A 15,716-nucleotide genomic window follows, 5' to 3' on the forward strand; every position below is an offset into this window, starting at 1 on the left:
AGGTGAATGTTCTAGGAACGCATCTGTATCAGTGCACCAGCTGGCGTTGTTGTGAGAGGCTGTGTTTGACTTAAATGAAATTTTTTTTAGAACTCTTTCAATGTGTTTGCCCATTTCATGATGGGCAATTTGCGAGTACCTGTCCACACCATGATGAGTGTCCAGCATTTTTGATCAAAAATATCATGACCCCCATGCCCCATCCTCCCCATTCACCTGATCTTGCCACCCCCATCTTCTACTGACTTTTTTGGTTTCCCTGGATGAAAAAAATTCCTCAAAGGGAAATATTTTGCCAATGTGGATGAAGTAAAACAAAAAAAGGCAGAAGTCCTAAAAGGCATCAAAATCGATAAATTCAAAAGCCATTTTGAGCAGTAGAAAAAATGTCTTTATAGGTATAATGCTTTAAATGGGGAGTACTTGGAAGATGACTTAAGTTTAAACATTTAAGGATAAATACATATTTTTTATAAATTCCATTTGGGAGCCCCCCCCAGTAGTTGTGGTTGTTGCATCTTTGATTATAATACAGAGCAAGAACCAAAGGATGTTTGTGAAGCGTACTTCTCTTTTATTTGAATCTTTGGATACTTAAAGCTTCACTTTAAATAAAAGATGCAAAGTCCTGCATTACTAATTACAATGGAATGGTTTTCATTTTTCATTACTCTGTGATGACTTGCATCACAGATAATGTCTAGTTTGATGAAATTATGGTTTTGTAAGAAGAACAAGTTGCCAGTTACTGGAATGAAATTAAAGGGTAATTTCTTTTACTTTATCGATCTTAGCATAAGGTCTGAAATAAAACCCCCTCTCCAAAATTATTCAAGATAATTTAAAAGTTAATCCAATTTTCCATAAAAATGCAAAGATTTTATAAAGTAAAAGAAAGATATTCTCTGTATGAAAAGTCTAAATATTGATGAGAATAATTTGAAGGATAAAAATGGATAGATGCCACTAGGGATTAGAAATCAGTATTATTTGAGATATAAAATCTTAATTGCATTTCAAACTTTTGATCTTGAAAATTTGTATCTAAAATTTTTATAGTTTTAATTCAAACCTGACACTTGAAAGTAATTAATAACATAAAACTAGATTTAAGCATAACCTTATTTGAATAAATATATCACAAAAAGTTCAAAACAAAGGGAAAAGATTTAATATTCTAACTATTAAACATGAGAATGCAGAAAGAGTTTAAACAAATATCACAGTAGGTTCTATAAAGCCACATTTGTTTAATTACATGTTTGCCTTATTTTTTCAACCTTTTGTTTCTGAGCTATTATATCAGTTCTTAATCCTAATTGATCACTGATTGTGAACTGAGAATATGAAGCTTATTTTGCTTGCAGACTAAGAATAGAGGCTATAATTACCAAGCAGGGGTTGTCAAGGCAATGCCCTAATTATTGCCACCAGAAGGCTAACTATATGATTTCAGATCTGAGGGCTTAGATTGTTGCCATTAGTGAAGGGAAATCAGCCTGCAATTACCTGCCCAAGAAACAGCTGAACTCCACTCTGCCAAAGTAATATTGATAAAGACAGAAAGATGTGTGACATTGTTTTTTCCTTTCCTGTGTCAGAGGTTCATCTGAGGCTTGCTTTTGAAATGAGACGTATCCAATCCATTTAACAAAAACAAAGCCCACTAGTTGCAGAGCGAGTAGGTAAAGTGTCGTAAAAGAGAACATAAAAGGTGAAAATCAATTTTTGTCTTTAGCAGCATACCCAATGGGTCGTTTCAAACCTGCTTGAAAATAGAAACAGTGAGAAAAAATACAAGGAAGAAGTTTAGAGATATGGAATTTTTACTAAAGGGAATGGGTACTTAAGTTTCATGGTTTTGTCATATTTTTCAACAACCTATAAATACAAAATACTTGAATATTCTGACTTGTAATGAAATAAATATCTTAGAGACTAAAGAAGTTTTAAAAGATTTTAAATTTTCAAGTATTTGTTAAGAAGTCAAAGGCATATATCTTGATAATACTTAAATGTCACCTACCTTTGAGAAGGCTGGCATCATTTAAAACGCAAAACTGATACTGAGTTCCAAATGGACTATATTCCCAAATTGAGCCAAAAAGCAGCTGAAAAGACAAACCCAAAGTTGTAATGTCGATTTTGGTTTTCTAATATATATTTCATTTAGCATCTGACCATTTTCCATTTACTTAAAAACTGCAAAGACAGTTCAGAGTTCTTATATACCCCACATTCAAATTATCTTATTGGTTTGCATTTTATATTTCATTTAAAAATATTTTACTGTTGGTCAATTACAGTTGTCTGCATGTGCTCCCCCACAGCCCCCCACCCCAGACAAACCCTCCTTGCTCCCTTGCTTCTACCCTGCCCCCAGGTTTTTCCACGTGTCCTCTATAGTTGTTCCTGAAAACCCTTCCCGTCTTCCCCCATTATCCCCTCCCAACTCCCCTCAATTTTGATAATTTTGATGCATGAATTCAAAGGAACTGACATTAATAACATTTTTTGTGATTTCAGTAATTTTTCTCCTAATGTTCCTTTTCTGTTCCAATTATTCAAATGAATTTTGTCTTCATATCCCCTCAGCCACTTCTGAACAGTGATTGTTTCTCAGACTTTTCTTGTTTTGATGACCTTGTAGGTTTTGATCAGAATGTGTCTCAAGTAGATTTTGCCTTACTTTTTTCCTCATGATTAGACATGGGATTGGGGGCATGGAAGATCTAATTTTTTTATTAGACTGATTTTTAGAGGAAGGTCACAGAGGTAGTGGCATCCTCGGACCTTCATATTCAGGATGCATGCCACCAGCATAACATTTGTTCTTTATTTCCATTCTCTGCCTCTGGGAACAAGTCACCAAACAGCCCACACTCAGGGGCTGGCTGGGAGTTAAATGACAATTATTTAAGGAAAAAGATATCTACAATGTTTATTTGAAATTCCTCTGCAAAACAGGTTTCTCTATTCTCCCCATCTGTCTGTTTCCTTGTTTGTCTATACAATTTAGTCATTCACTCATCCACTCTCTCATTCAGTAATTTATGTATACCAACATAAATTCATGGATATTATTTTGCATTTTGTGTTATAGTCCAATACTGCCTTATTTAGTTTTTTTCACATATTGTTCCAGCTTTGGCCTTTATGAGCTCTTTCACTTGGCTGTGTGGCGTTTTAACACACTGTACTACTTTGTTTATTGAACCTTTCCTGACACGCTGTCACTACAAGATAGTTCATGCTCATCTTGTATATTCCCAGCCTCTGACCTGTACTCAGCAGTGTCTCGGGGATTCTGATTCCTTGTATTGCAGAATGGTATTAAAAACCCATATCTGGGTACAAAATGGCCTCCTTGCTACTGAGGTGCCATTGATTCTAAGCCTCTCAGTGGACTGAGCTAGGAAAGATACCTATTTATTGTAATGTGTATACACACATCACCTGTAATTATTTCTGTTAAGGTCAGCATTATTTCATACTGATATTGCTGACTATAATTCCATAATATACTTCAAATAAATAGCACCTTATGTTTAACAGAGTACATTATTGAAAACATACCTCACATTTCTGTGTGAAAAAATATATCAGGATTAACTATAGAGAGATCCCCACCCCAGTGGGAAAATAGGTGCCTTGTATCAGATTCTAAGGAATCTTTATGAAAGTCAGTGGAAATTTACCATCACCAATTCCTACTAAAATTCATCATGCTTAACAAAGGAAAATTGCTTTACACATTGTTTTCATACAACCACAACTTACTGATTGCTTTTGTCAGGCATTGTACATTGAAACAATAAAAGGAGAGTGAGGAAATAATATTACTTAATAAGAAGAAATATATATTCCTCTGTTGTTGCATCCTAATACCGGTCCAAGTTTTCATATGGTTCGATTTTCTTAAAAGATAAAAAGCCAGTTATGTCAATTGCATCTTTTTATAAGATTTTGTCTTAATGAATTTATAGCATAATTAAAATGAATATCTACATATTAGCCATGATAACTAAATGATAAACAGAATACTTAGGAGTAATTATCATAATTTTATCATTAAAAATTGAGTGGAAATTATAGATAATAGACTACTGGGATATTCCATATAAGATATCTGTTTTGTTATTCTTGAAGTAAAATCAGCAACATATTGTATCTTTCTGTTATTCTGGGGTTATAGACTGCAGGTTTCAGTTCCTCCAGATTTCGTATGTTAAAACCTTGATCTCCACTGTGATAGTATTTGGAGGTGAGGCCTTTCGAAGCTAATTAGGTTATGAGGGTGGGGCCTCCTGATGGAATTAGTGCTACTGTAAGAAAAGGTAAGAGAAAGTTTGCTTCTCTCTGCTCCCTGCCGTACGAGGAGACAAGGAGGAGACAGCTATGGGCAATCCAGGACGTGGGTTCTCACCAAGAACTGAATCTGCTGGCACCTTGATCATGGACCTCCCAGCCTCTACAGCTGTAAGAAATTAAATGTTTGCTGTTTCAAATGCCCAGTCTATTGTACATTTTTATAGCAGCACAAGCAAATTCAAACATCTGATAAGCAATAAAGGTTGTCCAAAAATATCTTTAAGATTAAAAATGATTGAAGTAAGAAATAAGTTCAAAAGAAATTCTGAGCCATTACATATCTTCAAATTACATTATAAATTTTGGTGAAAATGCACCAAAATGTGTATCAATTTCCTTTGTTTCTGGTGAGAAATTACCACAAATGTAGTTAGTGGTTGAAAGCAGTAGAAATTTATTCTTTCACAGGAATAGAGGTCAGATGTCCAAAATCAGAATGGCTGGACTGCCCTCCATCAGAGGGTGTAGGAGAGATTCAATTCCTTGCCTGGTTTAACTGCCAGTGACTGCCAGCATGCTTTGTCTTGTGGCCACATTGTTCCAACCTTCAAGGCTAACATTTTCAAATCTCTGGGTCTCCCGTCACGTTGCTTCCTCCTCTGGGTGTGCTAATCTCCCTGCACTCCTCACCTGGAAGAATATATGGGATTGCCTTTCGGACTCACCCAGATTCCAGGAAAATCACCCCATTTAAAGATCCTTAATTTAATCACATCTGCAAAGATGCTTTTTTGCCATATAAGGTAACATTCATAGGTTTCCTAAATTAGGACATGGCTGTATTTTGAGAGACTATTTTTCAGTCTACCGCAGATCACCTTATAAATTCCCTTCCTTTCTCCTACAGAAGGGAAAAAGTGCTGGAATAAAGCCACTTCCTAACGACAATGTGTACAGACCAGGCAGCATTAGGAATATAATCAAATAGAATAAAAAGTGTTTAAAAATACTGTTGTAGACAATATAGGACTAGAAAATCTTAACTTGCTTAGCAAGATGGATATTACTTAACAGTGTAACTTGAATAATTGATTATTTCTCTTCTTTGCTAACCAGATCACGGATCACCTACAATTATATCTTGGAAGCTGAAAACAGAATACAGAACTGAAGTTTCAGAATCATGGCTTCATTCCCTTTAGAAAAATCTTAATTAAGCAAACCTTTAGAAAAAATGTGAAGGGAACACCTTAGAAATTCTAAAGCACACTATGTTGTAAATTCACTGGTACAGTACCTCTCTTTTATCTGGTCAATTTTCAAGGGAACTTGACACTAGAAAGATATTAGCAATAAAGTAGGAGGAGGGAAAACTGATATGTCAGGAAATTATCAGAGACAGATAAGGCATGAATGGCCTAGTAGGATTTAAATTCCCAGCATTATTAAGGGAATAAAGACCTCAGGTCCCATGCTCAAGCAGGGCTGTCAAACTTATTTTCACAGGGGGTCACATCAGCCTCACAGTTGCCTTCAAAGTACCTAAATAATTTTAGGACTATATAAATGTAACTACTCCTTAACTGTTAAGGAGTTGAAATTACATTTGGCCTTTTGAAGGCAACCATGAGGCTAATGTGTCCTTTGGTGAAAATGAGTTTGATTCCCCTAATCTGAAGGATCTAGGAATAAGATACTTGCATGCAACATGAATGTAGAAAATGTTGCCTTGTCCAAGGAATGAGAATTAGAAAAAACTTCTGCCCACCAATTCATAATAGCTATATAAACACCAGGTGTTCACCAGTGGCCATAGATGAAGGCTTCATCTCTAAGAAGGCAGGTGGCAGGTATGAACCTCATGTGTACATGAGTCTTCGATTTATGGATATATATGATATGGGGATTCCAACCCAAAATATACTTGTAAAACCAGTAAAGTCTCAACTGAGCAAATGTGAGAAAATATCTTCAGAAATGTCCTGAAGAGATTAATTCACAATCCAAGACACTAGACTCATAATGGGGGGGGGGGGCGATTAAGAGAAAGCAAAACATCATAATGGAAGTCAATAGAAGTAATGAAATGGAAAATTTATTTCTTAAAAACTAGACATAGTAGAATGATCTGTAAAATACCTATAATAAAAATATTTAAAGTCCTCAAAGTTAAAAGAAGAAAGAAAATTTATAAGGTAATATGTCAGAAAAACAATAAATTGGACCAAATATGTTATAAAAATTTAGTTAGGTAGAAAGACAGATAGATAGATCTACAGATAGATATTTTGAGAAGGGGTTTTATGGGCCATGTCCTCCTAATCTTAATGATCATTTGAAAAAGCAAAATCCAAAAAGTACATAAACTGTATGTAAAATAAAAATGTTTTTCCTATCAGATATCAAAAATTTTTATAAAATTACAGAAGAAAATACAGTAGTTCTATTAGAACAATAGAGCCCCAAAGATCCATACAGGATAGGAGAAAACTGATGCATATACCTACATGTACCTGGAAATGATGTAGGAAAGAAATGTCCTCAAAATCAATGAGAAAAGGACAGGTTATTAAATAAGTGGTGATGGAACAATTTGCTATGCAGATACACAGTGAAAGTTGATTTCCCTTATCATATCATGCACAAAATAACTTTTAGGTGTGTAAAGAAATCAAGGTTTAAAAATGTAACAAAATACAGAATATTTTTATGAAAGAGAATACAAAATCTTTCTTTACACAAAATATTAAAAGCATAAACCAAAAACATGATAAATTTGAATTAAAATTCAATCATGAATTCAAAATTAATCTTCACAAATCAAAGGAGAAGCTATGTCAGTAACTGTGGGAAGATTTTTACAATTCATGGAACAAAGTAAAGAGTATAGATTATATTATGTATTGTAATTCATAAAATATTGAATTTACCATATTATAAGCTGAATATTTATAAAAGAGGAAATTAAAACCTCCAATAGGCACATAAAGAAACATTACACATCAGTCATCATCAGGGTAATACAAAATAAAAAAAAAACAATGACATGTAATTTCATAGTCAATCAGGCTGGCAAAAAATTAATTAACTAGGATGTCTGAAATTAGCAGTGATTAACAAGGATGCGGAGTGATGGAAACTTTCACTTAGTGGTGGAAGTGAACACTGATACAACTGCTTTGAAGAAGCATTTGGCAAGATCCAGTAAAAGGCAAAATGCAGGTACTTTTTGCCTCTGCAAATTCCACTCCTAGACAAAGTGTTGCATGTATAAGCAAAGATATGCATAAGAATGTTTACTATAGCTTTGTTCAAATACCTAAAACAATTGTCATTTTTTAAAGAAGCATTTGACTCAAAACAGATTCAAGTACAACTAAGTGCTGGGCATAACTATTTCAACTATTAAATTTATGAAACTATTCTTCTAATATTTCATTGTAAATATATTAACTACTTGGATATTTATATGTCTATAATTGTGTGTGGTATGGGGTTTGTGTGTGTGTGTGTGTTGAGTATGCATATTGTCAGATAAGGAGAGTAAAGATTTGCTTTTCTATATTATAACAAAAATTGACTATCATACCTAACAGTCAAGAGGAACAATCACAAAAATAAATCAATATCACTAAAGTGAGTTATGAATACATAAATATTTGAAAACACAGTGGGCCATCACCGTGAATTTGAGTAAGAAAGGACCCCACTAGAGCCAGGAGGAATTTAGTTAAGGCTAAACAGTAGGTGACAAAACAATAAGAGCAGACATCCATTTTATCAGTAAAGAAGATATATCAAAACATTACATACACGTTTTTCATGTTCTTCTACCTGCATGTGGCATAAAGATAAATCCCCTTATAATTAGCCTACTGACTTCACTGCAGGGTAGTGATAAAGGAGTACAGCAGTGAAAACAAATGGCACCAGAAACTTGTAAGCCAAGGGAAGTGTCAAAAAAACAAGTAGCGGTCATGCTGCAACAAGACCCAGAGCACTGGTTCAGAGTAAGCACAGCCTGCATGAGCACAATGCGCGAGGGCCTTTCAGCTGAGGTGAGAACACCCAGGACTAATACCAGCTGAGGGCAAATAGTTATCGGAAGTTGGGTAAAAGGCCTCACTGCAAAAATTGCAACTTGGGCGTAGACACAGATCTCATGTTCAGTGTTCCTACCACAATGAAAAGGATTTGAAAAAGAGGCAAAACCTATACTAATGCTGGAATCAGAAGCAGATATCTGGCAAAATATGAGATGTGCCTCTTTCAGGAATAATCCCAAGAAATGTGTAATAATTTCCTTCCCCAAAAATGTTATGAAAGAAAGTACGTAGAATATTCTAGAATTATAAGATTGAGGAACTGAGGTTCATCTGTTGAGCACGGCACTTAGAATTCCTTTAAAATTTCTGTTGCCACAACTTTTAAATGCAGCCATACTATGTGGTCCACCAACAAACAGCAATCACAGTAAATGGAACAAATGCAGGCAGCCAAGCTCTCTTCTGATGCATCAGAATAACACTGGAGAAGGAGGTTCAACAAAACACAAACAAGCAAACAAACAAAAACCCCAGATATGGCAGGTTAGCTACAGATGCAGGGGGAAAAAAGTAGTGACAAGTTTTCTTCTACTTTAAAGATCAAGATGATCTATAGTTTGTACTTTGATTACTGTGTCTTTCAAAATCTTAAACTTCCTAATATCTATATAAATGTATTTATTCAAATTGGTTATTTGCATTTCTATCTCATTAATATATCTCCTGTATTTTCTTCATGTGAATTTATGGGAAGTTATTTTGGCATTAAGAGAGCATATATTTAGAATCATATATTAATATTTATTGAGTTGAATGACACAGTTTTATCCCTCCAGTTCTCCTCCGTTATTGTAAAAGACCATTGAAAAGGAGACACTAGGTTCATTTTGTGTGTTTGTTTTCTGAGCCTTGTGTCCACATTTTGTTCTAATTTCCATTCAGCAAACTATTAAGTACAAATTAGATACAGTGGGAAAATGAATTAGATATAATTTTTCTCCTGAGGTTATGTACAAAATCAAAGATAAAATTAATGCATAAGAGATGTTTGAAATACAATATAGCAAGTCAAATAACAGAAATTCCATTGAGGCACAAAGATGAAGAAATTAACCAAAGCAGCAAAGGTAATTACATTTTTCACCAATGTTTCATCATTTGGAGTAGATCTTGGAGGAAAAATAGTAACTTTGCAAGGAAAGAAAAATGAGAGTGTGTTTTAGAAGGCAGAAATAGTGACAAAAGTGTAGAGATCATTGAGATCTGAGGATCAAAGTACCTTTGAAGATGGTTTCAAAATAAAGCAACTGCTGAATCCAGTAAAGCCAAGTGAGCATAAGATGCCCTTATCCAATGTCATGAATTCTGAGGGACACCAGGTCATTATCTTAAATCGCCCTGGCCCCACACGTAGCCATGATACCACAATTTAGCAGTTATCTATCCCTTTGTCTTTACCTTCTTCTTCCTCATCTTTTGTTTCTCTGTTTTCATTTTACCAGAATCTAAGCAATGGCTGTGGATATTCTTTCCTGTTTCTGCAACCAAGGTTAAGGGAACTGGGGGAGAAAATATCTTACAAATGTTTGACCTCAGACCTCAGGTGGTCCCTCCATGCTCTTAGCAACTTTTTAATGACATTTTTATTGACTTTGATGATCATTCTCTAACATCTCTTTATAGAACCCTCACTGGGGTGTATAGGGTTCAGTAAGTATATTTGTGGGCCCCTCTCCATACAAACCAATTGACTAAAATCTATACTACAGATTCCATAGGCTCATCTTAGGTATAGTGATTTGTTGATGGAGACAAGTAGAGGAGAAGGGTAGAAAAGTGGTATTAAGGTATTGTACTTGCTTATTGCCCAAACAGTGCATGTAGAGATGCTTCCTGGTAACAAGGCACCATACCTTCTCATTCAGGGCTAGAGCCAACTCTCTGTCTGTGTGCTTTACTGTCAAATGCACCATTACTGGCTAATTCTACATGTTCTGTCACAACAAAAAAAAGGTAGCATTGATATTATTACCAATAATACCTCTTTGCAGTCTGTACAGAAACACTGTACAGTTGACTCTTGCACAACATGGGGGTTACAGGCTCTGGCCTTCAATCTTTGAATAACTTTGATCCTACAGTAATCAGCACTTTGGATCCTCACATTCAATCAACCCAGGTCCCAAATTGTATTTTCTCTTTCCCAAACAAGTATTCTGCACCACAGATCTAAAATATGTTTTTATATTGCATTTATTTTTATTTTTGTATTGTTGTTCAAGTACAGTTGTCTGCATTTACCCCCCACTCCAGCCATCCCCACCTCCCTCCCCTGCTTCAATTCCTCCTTGGTTTTCAACCCAACCGTGGTTGTAGCCGTGGGATGCAAAAGGCAGGGAATGGGAAGGGCCAACTGCTTTTATTGAAAAAAAAATGTATGTAAGGGAAACTGCTTAGTTCAAATCCCTGTGGTTCAAGAAGCAACTATAGATCTTTTGGTCTTTGCAATTCTTTAATGGCACTTTTAAAATGAAGTTTATAGCATTTCTGATCCTTTGTCTAGGAAAGTTACTCTTAGTAACTTTCTCAAAATGTGTCTGTAAGTTGATAATAATGAAGAATGCAATTTCTTTTCCAGGATTTGGTAGAAAGACAGGAGAGATCTCTTTTTCTAGAACTGTTAATTTGCTCTTTAAAATTTTAGAGAATAAACATAGAACAATACATCTTTCAACAATGACTTTGCTTGGACTAGGGAACCCATAATTCTGTGTTGGCCTCATCCTTGACTTCTCATCCTGCTCCAGCATAAAAGGATGGATGAGGACTATGTCCCAGAAGGAGAGCAAGTCTTATGGGCACAAGGAATGCCTGCCCGTATTCAACAGAACATCAGACTAGCCCAGGTTGCACGTGTTATCACATGGACTGAAAGCAACAGAGAAAGAAAGCACAGTAACCAGGTAATTGTCATTACCGAGCAACAACCTTTAGAGCCCTAGACCTGCCTGACATGAGGCCAGGACCTTGCCTACCATGAGGTGACCTTCTGGGGTGCCAGTGTCTAGGGACACACTATGCTAAGATGGCTTTACCAACAACAGTTATTTTATGCCACCAGAAGGAGGCAGAAAAATTTGAAGTGGATGATTTTTAGAGCTTGGTCTCAGGTAGAACCAGATCTTGTGTGTCTGATATTGGCTAACCGTCAGCCTTGGCTGGGCCTGGACATTGAAGGGGCAGACATAGGGTTAACAGCAGCCTCCAACTCTTGTCCAAAGCCGAGGGCTGTACTGCTCAATTTTACCTACTTGTGTTTTCAGTATCTATATCTTTATTACCACCATTATTATTCTTTATAGTTCAAGTTAATCTCTATTCTAATGTGAACCCTGAATATATAAAGCAGAGTGGGTAGTGGGGGAGACTGGCGGGGAGAAAACAGGGACAACTGTAGTTGAACATCAATAAACAAATAAAATAAAGTGGAATTGCCTCACCTTCAACTTAACAATATTCAACTCGAGCCTGCAGACTTTCCTGTATTCATACTCATTTAATTATTTCCATCAAACTACAGTAATAGTGAACTTTTTGCCCAGAATAATTGAGTGTTTAATGTTACATGGAGTTGTTTTATCATACATATGTACAGAGGAAACATCATTTTCATTATCTAATGTACACATATGTATATAAATAGGTATATATATGTATATGGATGTGTGTTTATATTTATGTATCATCCAGATCATAAGGTTGTGGTGAGGTTAGGATGTAATATAATAACATTGAAAATTACCGTGTCTGAGATATAGAATACCCAATATTATACACATAGCATATTTGTACTTATATAATAATAGCCATGATTTTTTTCTTTTCTGATTTAAGAAACATAAAAATATTACTCTTTCAAAGTTTACCTTCTACTGTGAGAAAGAGCTAAAATGAAAGGAAATTAAATTACATTTTAGCTATGAGATTTGGGGAAAGAAATAGGGATTTGTCCACTGATTGAGGAAAAAACACTTCAACAAGATGCTAAATGAGAAAAGAAGCCTCAGTTATCTCAGCAGCACTGCTCAACAGCACAGCAAACCACACAACATGAATAGAGATGATGTTATTTATTTTTTACTTAATTACATAACAATTTATTTGTACTTACCTGTACAAAATTTGCATTAATATGATGGAACATTGACATTTCCATAAGGTAGAAATTGGGACATTATAATTTCATGGATGAATAGGCAGAGATAAATATGCATGTGGCATTTTGCAATGAAACATGTTTTGTTCTTTAGAATTCTTCATTATTCATAAGGATATCTGTTATAATGAATTCATGAAATAAGTTAGATCCAACTAACTCCAAGAGCAATTATGGAAGTGCCATTAAAACCAATTTACATTGTATTGCATGAAGACGTATATGAATAATGCAGTCGTGCAGTCTCACTTACTAAACTGATTTAAAGCACAGAAAGAAATATGAAGTCATATTTATTGGAGCATGAGATAGAAAGAGACTATGTGGGAAGGTGTGCAAGAGCTCAATCCATCAAGGTTTTAAATAACAACGTCAGCTGAAGTGTAAGTAAAACGCAGCCCTTCGGTGATCCTAGTATTTAGCAAAAGAAACTTCTTAGCCAATGCTTTAGGAAGACGTAGTAGCTATTTGTATATAACTGCATGTGTGACTGTGATATATAATATAATAAAACATCTGACAGCATCATTGTTTTATAGGTACACGGAAACATATTGCACTTGGCTGGGGTTAATTATTTATTGTGCAATTCTGCTGGGTACCTCTTAGATGCCTTTGCTGTGTTGCATTATTTGTGGGACAAGCAATCAGACTTGCTTTTCTTTATCCCTTCTTTTTGTCACCAGAGCACATTTTCTTTAACAAATAGTTCTTTTTCTTGGGAGTAGCTGGAGAGTGAAGAGGGGATGGTGTGTTTTGTGCCCCTAATATGCTTTTGGTAACATAGAGCTCATTAAAAAGAAAAAACACTAGAGGAAGTGCTTTGTTTCCACTTTTTTCAATTAGAATTTTGAACTCTATGTGTGTTTGCAACTTAATGAGCTATTGAATGGGGGAAACAGAATTGCTAATAGACATTAATATTTAATTTTATTAATATTTAATGATATTTTATCTTAGTGATATATAAATGACAGTTTTATAACCATCTTTTTGGTTAGTCCTTTGGCAGTTCTGAATTTTACACATATAGCGTTTAACATTTTATTCTTTGAATGTGATGTGTAAAAAGTAAATAGGAACAATATTAAAATTTTGGAGGCTATATTTATGGTCAAGTCTTTAGTAAACAGTGTAGAAAAGGGACATGTAATATTCATATCAACTTCTAGATGAATGAAGAACCTAATCCATCTGCCACACTACAAAGTAATGGAGATTCTTTATGAATAAATACAAATGTTAACGCTGACCTGTGATACCCAGGCACTATTTCATTAGCAATATTAGTTTATTGCCTAGAGCAAGTCAGCCAAGTTCTCCGTAAAGAGCCAGATTAGTAAATATTTTAGGATTTGCAAGCCATACATTCTATGCTGTAATTGTTCTCTTCAGCCATTCAGTGTAAGAGCAGCAACACACGACACTTGCATTAATACAGCTACATTGCACCAAAACTTTCCCTGCAAAAAACAGGTGGTCAGCCAGAATTATCTGGAGGCCATGTATTACTTTTAAAGTAAAGGAACTTGATGCTTCCAGAAATGGGTTTCCTGCCAAATACACAACTCATTTTTATGACGTATTAATGAATGTCTAAGCCTATAAGACACAACCAAATTGGCAAGGACTTAATAGTTATAGTCCTGTATTACCTGTTTGTCACAATTAACAATAATTAATGTGGGGTGTCCTTCAGTGCATCAGGAAAGTACTACACTTCTTAAATCACTTCTGCTGTCAACTGCCTTAGACAAAGAAGCTTTCACAATGAGAGAGCCATTGTGTTTTAGTTAAGATAAAACAGTCACCAGTTGAAGAGTGCAGAGTATTAGGCAAAACGCTGCATTTGGAAAGCCCTTTATGCACATTACTTCAGTGGTAATAAGACAACCACACAAGGGTAGAAGTATTATCCCCAGGTTATAGAGTAGGAACCTGAAACTCAGCATGAATATGTAAACTGACCTGGGTCACACTGACAGTAAATTAAAGCAGAGCATCAAATATTGATTTCAAATCTGTCTGACTCAAAAGATCATGCATTTTTTTACATATTACTCAACTGTGTATGTTGCCTGCTTTAGCTAGGGTGTATTTAAGCTTTGCTTGGGAAAATTACTTGCTATTTGCAGCCACTGCAAATTTCACTGGTCAGCTTTCATTTCCGCTGTCCTTCAAATCAGATTTCTTCACACCCTCCTTAGATTCAAGAGTGAAATTGCCTTCTGTTCCCTGAACTACATGACCATCTTACAGGAGAGTTTATAACGTCACTGCTTTTCACTCCAAATTTCTTTGAAGTGTTTCATTTTTGACTTTCTTTTGTTCTTTTCCCTAAAGTAACCTTTCCACTACTTTCCTAAAAGCTTGCACATATAATCTCCTTGATTTTAGCCTTTCCTACCACCTCCAGACTCATGCTGCAGCTGTGACTTCATTTCTTCCACACTGCGGTTCCCTATGCCTCAGCCTACAAACATGCACAGGCCTCTTCCAGCCTGATCTGAATCCTCCAATCTCTCAAATTCTTTCTAATTGCTTCCCATTTATTTTACTGCAAAACCTCTTGAAAAAAAATCTATGGCCTCGAGCAAGTTTGCCACTCAGCTCAAATACCCTTTCCCTAGGCACCATGGCTTCTGCCATGAGTCTGCTGAAATTGATCTCACAAGGTTTTTCTGCAATCCTGGAGGGAAGTCTCTCTTGATTGGTCTTCACAGTAGGTAGCTAGATCATATTTGTTCTCGCTTCACACTCTTCTCCATGGGAATTTCACGTACTTTCACATATTCAAATATTATTCTGTGCAGATTCTATATCTCTGTTTACTTTATAGGCTCCAGATTCTCCTCCTTCCATTTTCAGCAGACTGTCTGATGTCTTTCCATGAATATGTCAATAACCAGTAAAAAGTAATATGGCCTCAAACTTACCCCAGGCACACCTACAAAGGAAACCAATCTTTCTTCATCACCTATGGCTCACATTTCAGAGTTGTCTTAAACTATTCCTCCCATGTTCCTCATATTCATATTCACTCTCATTCTCACTCTCTCTCACATTCCCCCACCCGTGTCTCTATTTTCCCAAATATCACAATTGTTACAGGTCAATCCCCATGCCTCCCCATTTTATTATTG

This window comes from Phyllostomus hastatus, unplaced genomic scaffold, assembly GCF_019186645.2.
Source record: "Phyllostomus hastatus isolate PE091 unplaced genomic scaffold, TTU_PhHast_1.1 phas_contig_58, whole genome shotgun sequence".
Classification (NCBI taxonomy): Eukaryota; Metazoa; Chordata; class Mammalia; order Chiroptera; family Phyllostomidae; genus Phyllostomus; species Phyllostomus hastatus.